Raw genomic sequence first — 14,409 nt, 5'->3', positions numbered from 1 at the left:
AGTCATTGTAATCAATGTGTAGTGGTATTTCATTGTTTCAATTTGCAATTTTGTAATGATGTATAATGTTGAGCATGTTTTCACACATTTGACATATATATATATATATATATATATATATATATATATATATATGATATATATTGATGAGGTATCTGTTAATATTTTTTGCCAGTTTTAAAAATGGGTTGTTCATTTTCCTATTGTTGAATTTTAAAAGTTTATTTTGTATTTTGGGTAACTGTCCTTTAAAAGATTTGTACTTTCAAACATTTTCTCCCATTCTGTGTCATGTCTTCAAATATTCTTGACAGTATCTTTTGCAGAAGACTTAATTTTAATAAAGTCCAGTTATCAATTTTTTATTAATGGATTGTGCCTTTGATGTATCTAAAATAGTCATCACCAAACCCAAGACCACCTAGATTTTCTCATGTTATTTTCTAGAAATTTTATAGCTTTGTGTTTAAATTTGTATCTATGATCCAATTGGGGTTAAGTTTTTGAGAAGGATATAGGGTCTGTGTTCAAATTCACTTTTTTTTTTTTTTCTTGTGGATGTCGAATTTGTTTAGTACCACTTTGTTGGGAAGACTATTTTTTCTCCACTGAATAGCTTTTGCTCCTCTATTTTACTGTATTTTTGTGGGTCTATTTCTGGGCTGTGTGTTCTGTTCCATTGATCTATTTGTCTATTCTTTCACAAATATCAAACTGCTGATCACTGTAGCTCTATAGTAAGTCTTGAAATCCAGTAGTGTCAGTTTTCTGACTTTGTTTTTTTCCTTTAGTATTGTCTTGGCTATTCCGGATCTTTTCTTTTTCCATAAAAATTTAAAATCAGTTTGTTGATATCCACAATATCATTTTGTCAATATCCACTGAGGTTTTTAGTATGATTGCATTGAATCTACAGATCAATTTGGGAAGAACTGGTATCTTAATAATTTTGAGTCTGCCTACCCATAAACATGGAATATCTCCCAATTATTTAGTTCTTTTATTTCTTTTACCAGAGTTTTGTAGTTTTCCTAATATAGATTGCATACATATTTTGCTAGATTTATGTCTAAATATTTCAGTTTTGGTGCTAATATAAATGGTATTGTGTTTTTAATTTTGTTCATTCCAATTTTTTATTGCTGGCATATAGAACAATGGACTTCTGCATTGTAACCTTATATCTCGCAACCTTGCTATAATCACTGATTAGTTCCAGGTTCTTCTTGATGCTTTGGGATTTTCTACATACACAATCTCACATCATATGTGAACAAATATAGTTTTATTTTTTCCTTCCCAATTGGGATACCTTTTATTTTAGTTTCTTATCTTATTGTACTAACTAGTACTTCCAGTATAATGTGGGTTAAGTGTCATTAGAAGGAACATCCTTGCCTTGTTCCTTATTTTGTGGGTAAGTTTCTACTTTCTCTTCATTAAGTATGATTTTAGCTATAAGTTTTTTGTAGATGTTATTTATCAAATTGAGTAAGTTACTCTCCATTCCCAGTTTGTTAAGAGTTTTCATCATGAATGGGTGTTGGATTTTATCAACGGGTATCCTGTATCTACTGACATAGTTTTCTTATTTTTTATTTGTCTCTTCTTTAGCCTGTTGATGTGATGGATTAAATTAATTTATTTTCAAATATTGAATCAGCCTTGCATAGTTGAAATAAATCCCATGTTGTTATGATGTATAATTATTTTTATACTTTGATTTAAGTTACTAATATTTATCATGATATATATATTTTTTACAGATCTCCACTCTAACAGTACTTTAAACTTTGTGATGGATATGTATAATACATGTAACACAAAGTTGAGGTCTGAGATTCTCAAAAAGTGTTTGACTGGAGCAAAACAAAAGTTAATGTTATTTCAACAAAATAGATGCTGTCCTTCCTACAGTGAAACAAAATGATCCCCTTGCAGAACAAGAACCCTGGGTCCACTTAAGTTCTTTCACTTAAGAGCAGTATTTTTAAAAGAAAGATACAATTTTGTATTTTCAAAAAGGTAAACTTGATCTATTCAATAAATATTTATTCAATGTCTCATTTGTGTTTGGAGCTGGAAAAACAAGAGGGTTGCATGGAATTCAGTCTTTGTTAGAATGCATCCACATAGACAGAGGAAGCACAGTGATCGAGACACACAGGGATCTGGGACCATAACAGGACTGGCAAACTCTACCTCAGAGAATGAGAAAATATCCCACGGAAGCACTTGCGTTTGTGCTGGATTCTGAAACTGCATATAAAGTTTGCTATCAAAGAAGAATTGAAAACACTTCAACATAAACAGGGAACAACATAAACAAACCATGGAATATGAAAGTTCACGTAGTTGGATTGCTGGACATACAAAACGGGGAAGGAGCAGTGAGCCAAGGCTGGAAAGTCGCACTAAGTATTGGTGGTGAAAGATCCTGTAGTACCCTACTAAATTTTTAAATTTATATCCTTCCAGTCATGATGAATCTTTAAATCCTAAAGCTAAATATTTTTTGTGTCATTGTATCAATGTAATTAATGAAGTTTTGCACATAAGAGAATATGACATATACTGAACTGACTGACAGTACATAGAAAGTCTTTGTCATTTTGTTCGGAAATAGTCCCAAATTGAAACCACCAGTCACCCACAGTTGTGTTATCCACATTTTCCTGTATCAAAAGAAGGTATCTTCTTCTGACTTTTTTTTTATAGTTTCTTTGTGTGTGTGTGTGTGTGTGTGTGTGTGTGTGTGTGTTCATGGATATAATGTCTATATCCTGTGTGTCCTTACTATTGAATGTTACAGCTATATTAATATTTAGAGAATCTTCATGTCATTTAATTGAACATTCAATAGTATGCTTTACTCCAAAGATGTATGTGTTAAAATTTAAGTGTAATGTAACTGTATAATTTGAAATTTAAGTTAACTAAATACTTCAAATATAATTTATTAAGTATATTTAGGTAATATTTAAAATATCTTCATTTTAGAATCTGAATCTGATCTTTTTGTTTATATTTTTGTACAGATCATACTTGAAATAAGAAAAAAATCAGTCTAATTTTCAGCATTTGGAGCACAGTAGAAATGTCCAAAGTAAAAATGTCTCAGGAATGGAAGACATTTCTTACAAATGAGAATCACACAATATTAAGATTGGAAAGTCCTCTAGAAATTGCTTAGTCCAATATCATGGCTTACAAAACAGGCTTTACAGGGCAAGAAACTAGCTTAACGTCACAGAATAAACTACTGGAAGGGCTAGACCAAGCCCTAAGTTTTATTTTGAGAAAGCTCTATATTCTATCCTTCAAGGAGATTAATATTTCTTATCATCATTGGCTTTCGTCAGTTATTTCTATTTCAAGGACCAACAATACAAATTCTAACTCCAAGTTAAAAATTGTTCCCAGTGATTTTTATTGCCAAGACTTTTAATAGAATATAGGATCTCTGTATGGGCTATCTGACATAGTACCTCTCTTTTTTACATAAAAATTAAGTAAAATTAAACCCAAACTTTGCAAGTTATAATGATGAAATAATTTTTAACTTATATTTTGCCATTTCATAATTCCAAAGGCAATATGAATTGAATTTTCAGTTTTTTATGAATTGCTTTTCAATTAGCATGTAATACATCATTCTATGAAAAATTGGGACAGTTATAATCAATAAGGAGCAAGTAAATTGTTATATATTATATTGATAAAATTTTCATGTTCATTCCTGAAATTATTTGACCTAAAATGTGTAATTTTTTTACAATGAGAGAAAGTAACAATGCATTATTATATAGGTTGATGATGTCATATGATTTCTGCAATTTGAGAGAATGGAGATTAAATTTCATTAATGTGTTCCAGATTACAGCAAAACAATTGATTTTAAGTAATTTTATTCAGAATAGCATATGCCAATTTTTTTACTTTTTCCTAAATAGGCCTTTAGTCAGAAATCAATTTATAAATGAAAGAAGAAAGTCAATAAAAAAGAAAAAAAATACATTCTCAGAAAATAATCTTTGTTCTGGCCACATAGCTTTGTAACAGCAGCTTATAATACACTTTCTATTAAAAATTTTTAAGGGAAAAAAAGAACAAATCCTTATGTGGTTTCAGGATAATAATAAGAGTGGAGGTAAATATTATAGAAAAAAAGATATTGTTAGCAGCTTAGTGTTCTTAAGGTTATAAGGAAGTGTTTTCTTGATGTGTTATATGGGAAACACTATAATGCATTTCCACAGTCTTATATAATCTAGTGTAGAATGTCAAAGGAACAAACAAAGATTTTTCTCTCTGGAGAACAAAATGTTTATATTCACATTTCTATATTATATAATTTAAAAAAAATTTACATGCCAAATCCTGGTGATGGTGATCAATTTTATATGAGAAAAAGTAGGCCTTACAAGATAATTTTCATTATGAAAGGAATGAAATGACCTATTACGGATTTAAGTACACCTAAAAAGAACCATCATCTTAATAAAAGAACTACACCTTAATATTAAGATGTAGACAATAATCAAGACTACACACTTGAGGGCTGGCAGAGTGGCTCAGTTGGTTAAGAGCGCAAGCTCTGAGCAACAGCGTTGCCGGCTCAATTCCTATATGGGCCGGTGAGCTGTGCCTGAGCTGAGCTGCTGCTGATGGCTCAGCTGGTGAGAGCAGGTGCTCCTAACAACAAGGTTGCTGGTTCGACTCCCGCATGGGATGGTGGGCTGCCCACCTGCAAGTAAGATTGAACACGACACCTTGAGCTGAGCAGCCATGAGCTGCAGATGGGCGGCTGGATGGCAACTGGACTTTGAGCTGAACTAGCTCTGCTTTCCACAACTAGGATTGAAGGACAGCAACTTGGCTGTTCCCCTTCCCCAATAAAATCTTTAAAAAAAAAAAAAAGAATACACACTTGACATTGCTTTAAAATTACTATAATACGCATTGCCAAAAGTAATCTGAAGTGAACTGTCATGTTCAGAAATCACATGACAACTTCATATTTACTATTAGATTTGACAGAGCTTTAAGAAGTGGTTTATAACTGTATTCTATTAGTTTTATATGAAGTTTGTTGAAAGTTAAATGAAGACAAAGTTTAAGAAAGATAAGATAGGTGAAGTAAGAGCACATATTTGATGTAAAATGTTTGTTACTTTTAAGAACATAAAAGATGAATAAAAATTTCCATTAAGAAACTACTTTGAAGGATCTGGTCAAGATGGCAGAGTAGGTAAATGATCTGCTTACCACCTCTCATAACCACAACAAAATTATAACTAAACTACAGAACAACCATCATTGAGAATCACTTGAAGTCTAGCTGAACCAAAGCCCTACAATTATGGACATATAGAAGAAGCCACCTAGAGACTGGTAAGAGGGGCGTGAACACAGAATGGGCTGGTCTCACACCTATATGACCATTAAAAATCGAGAGGGGTATGTTGACTGCGGAGGTCCCCCTAAAGGACCGAGGGGTCCCAGCCCACACGAGGCTCCCCAGCCCAGGGTTTCAGGGCTGGGGAGATACGTCTCCATAACTTCTGGCTGTGAAAATTAGTGGAGATATAGTGCGGCTGCATTCCCAGGAGCTCCTCTTAAAGGGCCCACACATAGACTTAGTTGTTGATGGACTCACTCACTTTGAGGTCCAGCTCTCGTGTAGCAGCTTGAAAGGCATAAAGAACATAGCAGGAGGAGCTGAATTGTCTGCTTCAAGGCAAGGACTGGAGGGGCTGCTTTCTCTTGGAAGGAGGAACTGGGAGAAGCCATTGTTTCTTGGAAGGAGGAACTGGTAGAAGCCATTGTTTCTTTGTTGAGCCCTCTCCCCTCCCAGTATGCAGATGTATGCAGCTGCTGTATCTGAGCCTCCATCAATCTGGCTAACACAGTTCACCCACCCAGGTGATTCTGAGGCCTTGCCTCAAAGAAGTTTCAAGCCCACCCAAACCACTTCCAGTGGCTTTTGTGTGTGTGTGTGTGTGTGTGTGTATAAACAGCCTGCTTTGGCTCATGCTGCAGACTTTACTAAAATCTCTTAAAGATTTACAAAACTTAGAAAAAGGAGCATCTGGCTTTGGTGTATCCCATACCTCTGGCTGAGCAGCCCTAAGCCTGGCACTACCAGCAGCCAGCCTTGGTTTGCGGGTTTGTCTCTTGAGGCAACTCCAAGCTCAGCATGTGTGGTGGCCAACTGCAGTTAGCTTTCTGGCTTATGGCAAGTAGCCTGGGCATCGCACAGGCTGGAGATGAACTTGGCCTGTGGTGAGGCTCCTTCCAGTAGACCCTGAGGCTGGAATACCTGGTGGCCAGCTTTGGGCTCAGCCAAAGCATCACCTGGAATCCTCCAGGGATGACACATCCAAAGGGCACACTGTGCAGGCACCGGTGCCATGCTAAGTTGAATTCTGCTCTGTAGGGTCAGACCCTTCACAGCAGCTTCTCCACTATAGTGAAGGACAATCCACAGACCAATCAGCCCAAAAGACAGTCCCTCCCTTTGACATGCAAAGAGCAACCAAGGCTCAGCTACAACAGGAGGGCACATACAACCCACACAAGAGACACACCTGGAGCACCCAGTTCAGGAGACCAGAAAGACTGCTCCATGGAGGCCCACACCAAGACACATCATAATTTAAATACCAAAGATTAAAGACATAGAGAATCTTAAAAGCAGCAAGAGAAAAGCAGTTAGTTACCTACAAGGGAGCTCCCATAAGACCGCCAGCTGATTCCTTAACAGAAACTTTGCAGGCCAGAAGGGATTGGCAGGAAATACTCCAAGTGATGAAAAGTAAGGAACAACAAGCAAGATTACTTCATCCAACAAAGCTATAATTTAGAAGCGAAGAGCAGATAAAGAGCTTTCAAAAGAATAAAAAGCTAAAGGAGTTCACCACCACCATGCCAAAATTGCAAGGAATCTTAGACGGGCTTAAGACAAAAAAAAAAAAATCAAAACTGTGAATAATAAAATGGCAATAGCTATATATCTATCAGCAATTAATTAAATTAAATATAAATGATTAAATGCTCCAATCAAAAGAAAGGGTGATGAATGGAAAAGAAAACAAGACCATTACACATAGTGACTATAAGAGACTCACTTCAGATTGAAAGACACACACAGATGGAAAGTAAAGGGACAAAAAAAGATATTTCATAAAATGGAAATAAATAATAAATAAATAAATAAATAAATAAATAAATAAATAACTGGAGTAGTAATACTTATATCAGACAAAATAGACTTTGAAACATTGAAAACAAAGGCTGTAACAAGAGACAAATAAGGACCCAGGAATCCCACTCCTGGGTATTTATCTGGAGAAACCCAAAACATTACTTCAAGGGGACATATGCATCCATATGTTCATTGCAACATCGTTTACAATGATCAAGATATGAAGGCCACCTTGCTGCTTAACGATGTATGAATGGATAAACAGGAGGTGGTACATATATACAGTGGAATATTTTCAGCCCTGGAAGGAAATGGGTTCTTGTTATCTGCAGGGTATGGATGTAACTGGATGATATTGTGCTGAGTGGAGTATGTTAGACATGGAAAGACAGACAGAATGTGATTTCACTTATAAGTGTAATATAAAGAACAAAATAAACACAAACAAGGGCCGGCCGAGTGGCATGATGGTTAAGAACTGGCTTGGGACGCCAGAGGGCACTGGTTCGGATCCCACATATGAGGGCCAGTGACACTGCCCTCTACAGCTAAGATGCTGAACAACAGCTCAACCTGGAGCTAGGCTGCTGTGAGTACCGGTGACGGCTAGGCTGTAGGCCCTATGGCAGTAGGTTGCCATGGGCTACAGTATATAGCCAGCAGCCAGCGTGAGTAGCCAGCAGCCAGCATGAGAGGCCAGCAGCCGCAGTGAGAAGCCATCCAGAAGCCGGCGACTGAACTGTCTCACCCAGGAAGAACGCAATGATGGTGCCAACTTGGGCCAGTGAAGCAACGTCCTCCACAACTAGACTGAAGAACAAAAGGACAGCAACTTGTCTGTTCCCCTTCCCCAATTCCCCAATAAAAATCTTTAAAAATAAATAAATAAATAAATAAACACAAACAAAACAGAAACAAAATCATAGATACAGAGAATATTTTGATGGTTTCCAGAGGGAGAGAGTTTGGGGGCAGGTGAAAAAGGGGTAAGGATTAAGAAGTACAAATTGATTGTTACAAAGTTATCAAGGAGATGTAGGGTATAGCATAAGAAATATAGTCAATAATATTGTAATAACTGTGTACGGTGTCAGATGGGTACTAGATTTATCAGGATGATAGTTGGGAGGAGGGTTGGAGGGCAGCATGAAAAATGTGAAAAAATTAAGAAGTACAAACTGGCAGCTACAAAATAGTCATGGGAATGTAAGGTAAAGCATAGGGAATATTGTCAATAATATGGTGATAACTGTGTATAGAGCCAGGTGGGTAGCAGAGAAGTAAGGAGGATCACTTCTTAAATTATATAAATGTCTAACCACTATGCTGTACACCTGAAATTAATATAGTATTGAATGTAAACTGTAATTGAAAAAGGGGGGAAAAAGGTGAAAGGGAATAAGAGGTTCACATTTCCAGGTATAAAACAAGTAAGTAATGGTGATGTAATGTACAGCATAGGGAATATAGTCAATATTGTGATAGTGTGATAGGGTGTCAGACGGTGGCTGGACTTATCATGGTGATCACTTCTTTAGGTATATAAATGTTGAATAACTATGGTATACATCTGAAACTAATATAATATTATATTGGGTTGTCGGAAAAGTCATGACGTATTTTTGTATGTTTTTCATTGTAAAAATGTGTCATGACTTTTCTGACAACCCAATACATTAGCTATATTTTAATAAAAATCTTTTAAAAAATTAAATTAAAAAAATTAAATAAAAGTAACTACTTTGATGAATTATCGAGGGGGTAAAATACAGAGTAGGAGTGATACATTTCTCCTAGGCATGTTGTCTGCTCTGATAATGTTGGGTAACTTAATTTAGCCCTTCTGTTAACCAGTTCCTCTGACCTGAGAGTTAATAAGATAATGTTGGTGGTAAGAGTAGTGATTCTAGTATGCAAAGCAGGGTGATGTTCCTGCGGGTAATCTTACAGTGATAGTGTGTTTTTCCATGAAATTCTCAGAATCTCTAAGAAAAGGAAGGAAAAAGTAACCACATAGGCCATATTAGACAGTGGAATAATTAATTTTCATGATAACTGAAAGGCAGAATATTTTCATGGAAACAAGAATTGGGGCATTATAATTCTCTCTGTGTGACTGGTACTTAGTTGCCTGTAGCATATTCTGCATAAAATAAGAGTGATTAAGTTACACATTAGCTTATTAGAGAAAAATAGATCATTAATAACAAAGAGCCATTAACTTTTGATATAATGGTACACCATGAATGCACGTCTCATTACATCACCTCCAAATCTCATCAACATAATTGGCACACATTGACCCTTTACTGGGCTGAAATTCTCTTTGGCACTGAATGACATTTCTACCAATAAACGTTTGAATCACATGAACCCGATGTTGCATGTCAGGAAGTGGTGCCCTGCAGGAGATCAATGTAACAACATGAACTTCTTTTGAGTATGTTGTTCTGCTGTGATAAGTGAGATTCAGACCTGTCTCATTATTAGGATGAGGTGAGTAGGGAGAACTGTGGTGAGAGACGAGGGGCTAGAAAGGAGTTTCCCATGCATGAGAGAAAATAATTGTGAGAACATTCTAAAAGTATTAAATAATAGTAAGAAGAAGTGATATGTGCTATGTAAGCAAGTGAGACAGTGGAGAATTGCTAAAAAGGTTCTCTTGAAAATATATAAAGTATATAACCAAGCAGAATACACTCCTTTTTACATGTGTTGCATGGGATCCATATGTAGACCATCTTCTCTCTGAAGCCCCACCCCCACCCCCAGCTCCTCATAACCATTCCTCAGCGCCTAATCTGTTGTGGGCGCTCAATAAATATTAAACAACTAAAGCACAAACTATTGTCAAGAAATTTGGAATTCACAAGAATCAATAGTATTGTTATTATCATTTAACATTTATTGAGGGTCAACAGCATGAGGTAGTCCACATGTGCAAATAGGTTACTTTATAATCACATTTTAACCAAATAATTGAGTACAATTTGTATTAATTTAACTTTCAATTTCACTCCATTATTCTTAATTGTAAAATTGTTTCTCTCTTTTTTAACTAAGGTTGACACAGCATGAAATATAAACATTCATTATTTAAATAAATAAGTTTCAAGGAAATCATTACTTTGGGATATTATTAACATTCACTTGAAAGTATGAACTAAATCTACAATAAGTACACATCATAGATTCTAAATAGACCAGTGCATATACAAAGAATGGAAGAATCTGAAAAGGTGGATGAGGACAGTGACACATATACAAAGCATGTTATAGTATTTGAGTTTCACCTAATATTGTGACAATTTAAGACACTAATACAGTTACGTAGGGTACCACTGTTTACAAAACAGCATGAAAGGCAAAAAAAAGAAAGTCTTCTGGTGGACACTAATGAACAGATTTACTAATTTAGAAACATTTCTTAATTTAAGGCAAAGTTGAGTTTTGTATTACAGGAAATGAACTGCATTTGATACATTTATGATCCACATTCTCCAATTTTACCCTTAATAAAATGATTGCTAATTGTGTTCAAATTTATTCTTGGTGTTAATAGGCACTCAGTTCTATTTAATCTTTTTCCATAATTATTTTCCTGTCATGTTTCTATTTAATTGGGTTTCTAAGTGATTTTTAATTGTTAGGAGGATGGAAAACTACACATAATATTTCTGTAATGAAACTTTCAGTTTAATTTTGGGATACTGAAGTATCAATAAGTATTTACATTTATAGTGTGTTTTTCCTTAGCATTTGAATCTCAGAATCTTAGAAATGACAGTCTTTTTAGACCAGACTTTCCTTAAAAAAGGAATGTAGCCTCTATATTTTCATGTAAGAAATACACTACTTAAAAATTGTGTTGAATATAAATTTTTACATTTGGGAGGTATAAGAGATCATCAAATTCAGCTTTGTAATTATAAAAATAAGAAAGGTGAGGATAAGAATTAACATTTCTATATCTAAATTCATACTATGCCCATGTTGGGCAATTGTTTTACTTTTTCATTTTTAGTTTAAAAAAAAAAGCTCACAATATAAGAATTGCAATTACTAAAATTTAATATTTTCAATATTTTTATCCAGATGATGACTGCACATGCAGTTCTATTTATGTAAAAGCACCATCTACAAAGATCATAACATTAATGATGTAATTAATGAATAATGCATATTTATTAATTTTCCTCTACTGTTTCCACTTTAAAATGGGGGGGGTAATTGAAGGATTTAATCATTTATCTTCTGGTTTCTGAACGATTTGGCAACAATATCTATTGGAAATCACATTTTTATTTACTAAAATATTCTCTTAATTGCAGAGTATTTAGAGGCACAGTTCACTGAAGTCTGGATCACCTAATATTCCTTTCTTCAACTAGTCCTCTATATTTTCATTAACCCTACAAATATTTGCTAAACACTTAACTGTATGACAACACTGTTATAGGCTCTTGCAACAGGTTCTTAAAGAGCAACTCAAGTGACATCATCATACACAAATATGAATGAAACAAAGATGACTTGTGAGTGATTTAATTTATTACTATTTACTCCACCTTTTCACTGTTGAACTTAAGCCACACTGAAGAAAGAAAATTAAAAACAAGGAAAGCCTGGGGCTCCAATCTACCACTCAGATCTTTAAAGTTAATGGCCCTGATTGCTCTCCTCCCCTACCTACTCCAGGAAGTAACAAGCCAAATGGACACTTCCTTAGATTAACACTTTTGCTCCTTTGGCCAGTAACAAACACATATTACTAAAGATTTTCTTCTGAGAGAAAGTGAGATTGAAAAGAGAGAGGGGGAAATGGGATATAGGAGGGCAGATCAATTTTGAAAAGGAATACCAAGGAGGAAAATGTACCCTAGATATGAGAAATTAAAGATCAATAAATAAATAAACTAAGAGTAATGAGAGTGATGTGTTCTTTCTAGATATAATATACAAATATATTGTATGAATCCTCATACAATAACACACGTTGTAATGTTTTATTTTTGGTATCCCTCAGTTCTCACTATAACAATACCAACATTTATTGTGGAAGATATTTGTATCTCCTGCTTCTAGGTAATTGCCTTCTAAGCAAAAAGAAATAGTTAATGTGTGTGTGTGTGTGTGTGTGTGTGTGTGTACCTTTAAGGTGGAGAAATTTAGAGTTTCTTAATAATCAAAGTTCTAGTCTAGCCAATTTAAGATCTTCATGGGAAGAATAACTTTAAAACACATGATTCATCATGGATTAGAGATAAAATAGCTATATTTTGGGGCTTTTGCATAAGTTAGATTAACTAAATTTTTACTTCTTATATGATAAAATGTCTAGTTTGTTTTTACATTAACATAAAATTCACTCTACCATTCACTATCTGAATTTCCTATAATGTAAATTTAGTTTAATCAATGTTTCTTAAGTTTTCCCAGTTATAATGCAGACTGTTGAGAGTTTAAATATACATAATTTTACAAAGATCCCAAAGTGTTTTTGATATCCATAAGGAATTATAAAAATAATGACTTTTTCCTAGTATAAGTCCATAAGTTCAAACTTAAATGAATGAAAAAAAACTCTTTATAAACTAATCAATTATACTTCAAAGTATTATGAGCTAGTTTGAGATTATACTTCTGAAGATAACTAAAAACTACATAAGAAGAAAAGTACACAACAGTCTTAAAGCATTATCTTATGAATAAATATTAGAATACTATGATGAAATCTATTGAATGCCATTGATTTATTCTCACAGAAGCTCCCTGCTTTATTAAAATCACAAAATACATATTTTCCTATAAATTATTGCTCATAGATATATCATCACAAAAATATTCAATAGGGCAATTTATTCAAATACCATATTTCTTTTGATTTTTATAGTTGAAAAACATCAGGTCATTGCTTTACAATATTTAGAACTGAATTGATTTATTCAGCCAATATAAAAAAGCCATTGAAATAACCTCATATTTTTTACATAAGCCAAGAGCTTAAGCTCTTCATAATGTAAAAAGGTATTGTTAATTAAAAAAATGAATTACAAAATCATCTGAAGAAGTAAGTTCACACCTCTAAGAGCCATTTCCAGTCTCATATCAACTTGAGGAAATATTGCAGAATTAATGCAACTGACACTCACAGGCAGGTTAGAAAAAATAAACAATCTCTGCTTAAATCAGTTATCTGTTAGGTACTATTATTAGTGTGGCTGTTTTATATTCTAATCAGTTTTCTCTTAATGTTCTGTGGCTATCAAAACAAACTACAAAATCATAAGATGAATAATCAACATCTTTATCATACAGGGGAGGAAACTGAAGCTCAGTGAAATCAAAGTGGTTCGATAACTTATCTCACCTATATTGAAGCTAATTTCATAAGGGAAAATGCTTAAGTAAATACCATACACTTATCTAGGAATTTATAATTTTTCATATCCATTCACATATGTTTTCTTGTTTGGGCTCCACATCTTGTCAGATAAGCGGATCAGATATAATTAACTTCATTTATTAAAGAAGAAATTAGGCTCAGAACCTTGCCTAAGTGAACAAGTTAAAATTAGCATCCAATACTCCTACTCTTCTATTTGATATTTCAGAAACGAAAATATCCACTTCAAAAAAAACTTGAGAAAAATATTCTATTGAATTCTAAAATTCCAGGTAGTTAGTCCTCAGAAGCCAAAATAAATATGAAAACCTTTTCAATGTGATTTCTATTTAGAAAAGCCCAAGGAAATAAATCCTTGACTAATTGTTTAATTTAACTGAATCCTTAACCTTAGTTTGGTTACCTGAAATGTGAGGGGTCGAAGGACTTATTCATACATTTATATGTAAAATTATAAATTTCTGATATTAGGAATCAATTACAACTCAAAGTTTAAGAGGAGAAATTACTTTAAATTCATTCTTGACAAAATTATTGCTAATTCTGATTTTATTTATTCTAATAAAAAATATTATAGTAACATATGAAAAGCCTAAAAGTGTGTGTGGGGGAACAACAGTTAAAATTATTAGCACTCTGATCTTTAAAAGAAGACACAATATCATTTTAAATGTTTTAACTCTACTGTGCTGTAGCATTTTCCTAAAACATATTCTGGAGTGATATAGTTATTATATAGTCATATAAATAAAAATAAAATGCATTATTTCTAGCATTATGAATTATAAAATTAAAA

The 14,409-nt window shown here is 33.8% G+C and overlaps 1 protein-coding gene across 1 annotated transcript in view; it reads right to left on the bottom strand.

The window, feature by feature from the left end:
• Nucleotides 1-14,409, bottom strand: part of LOC109375422 (triadin-like) — a 150,950-nt gene that overhangs the window by 99,058 nt on the left and 37,483 nt on the right. The gene's annotated exons all lie outside the window — the stretch shown is intronic.

Source organism: Hipposideros armiger, unplaced genomic scaffold (assembly GCF_001890085.2).
Source record: "Hipposideros armiger isolate ML-2016 unplaced genomic scaffold, ASM189008v1 scaffold_948, whole genome shotgun sequence".
Lineage (NCBI taxonomy): Eukaryota > Metazoa > Chordata > Mammalia > Chiroptera > Hipposideridae > Hipposideros > Hipposideros armiger.
This window is presented reverse-complemented; position numbering and strand designations above follow the sequence as displayed.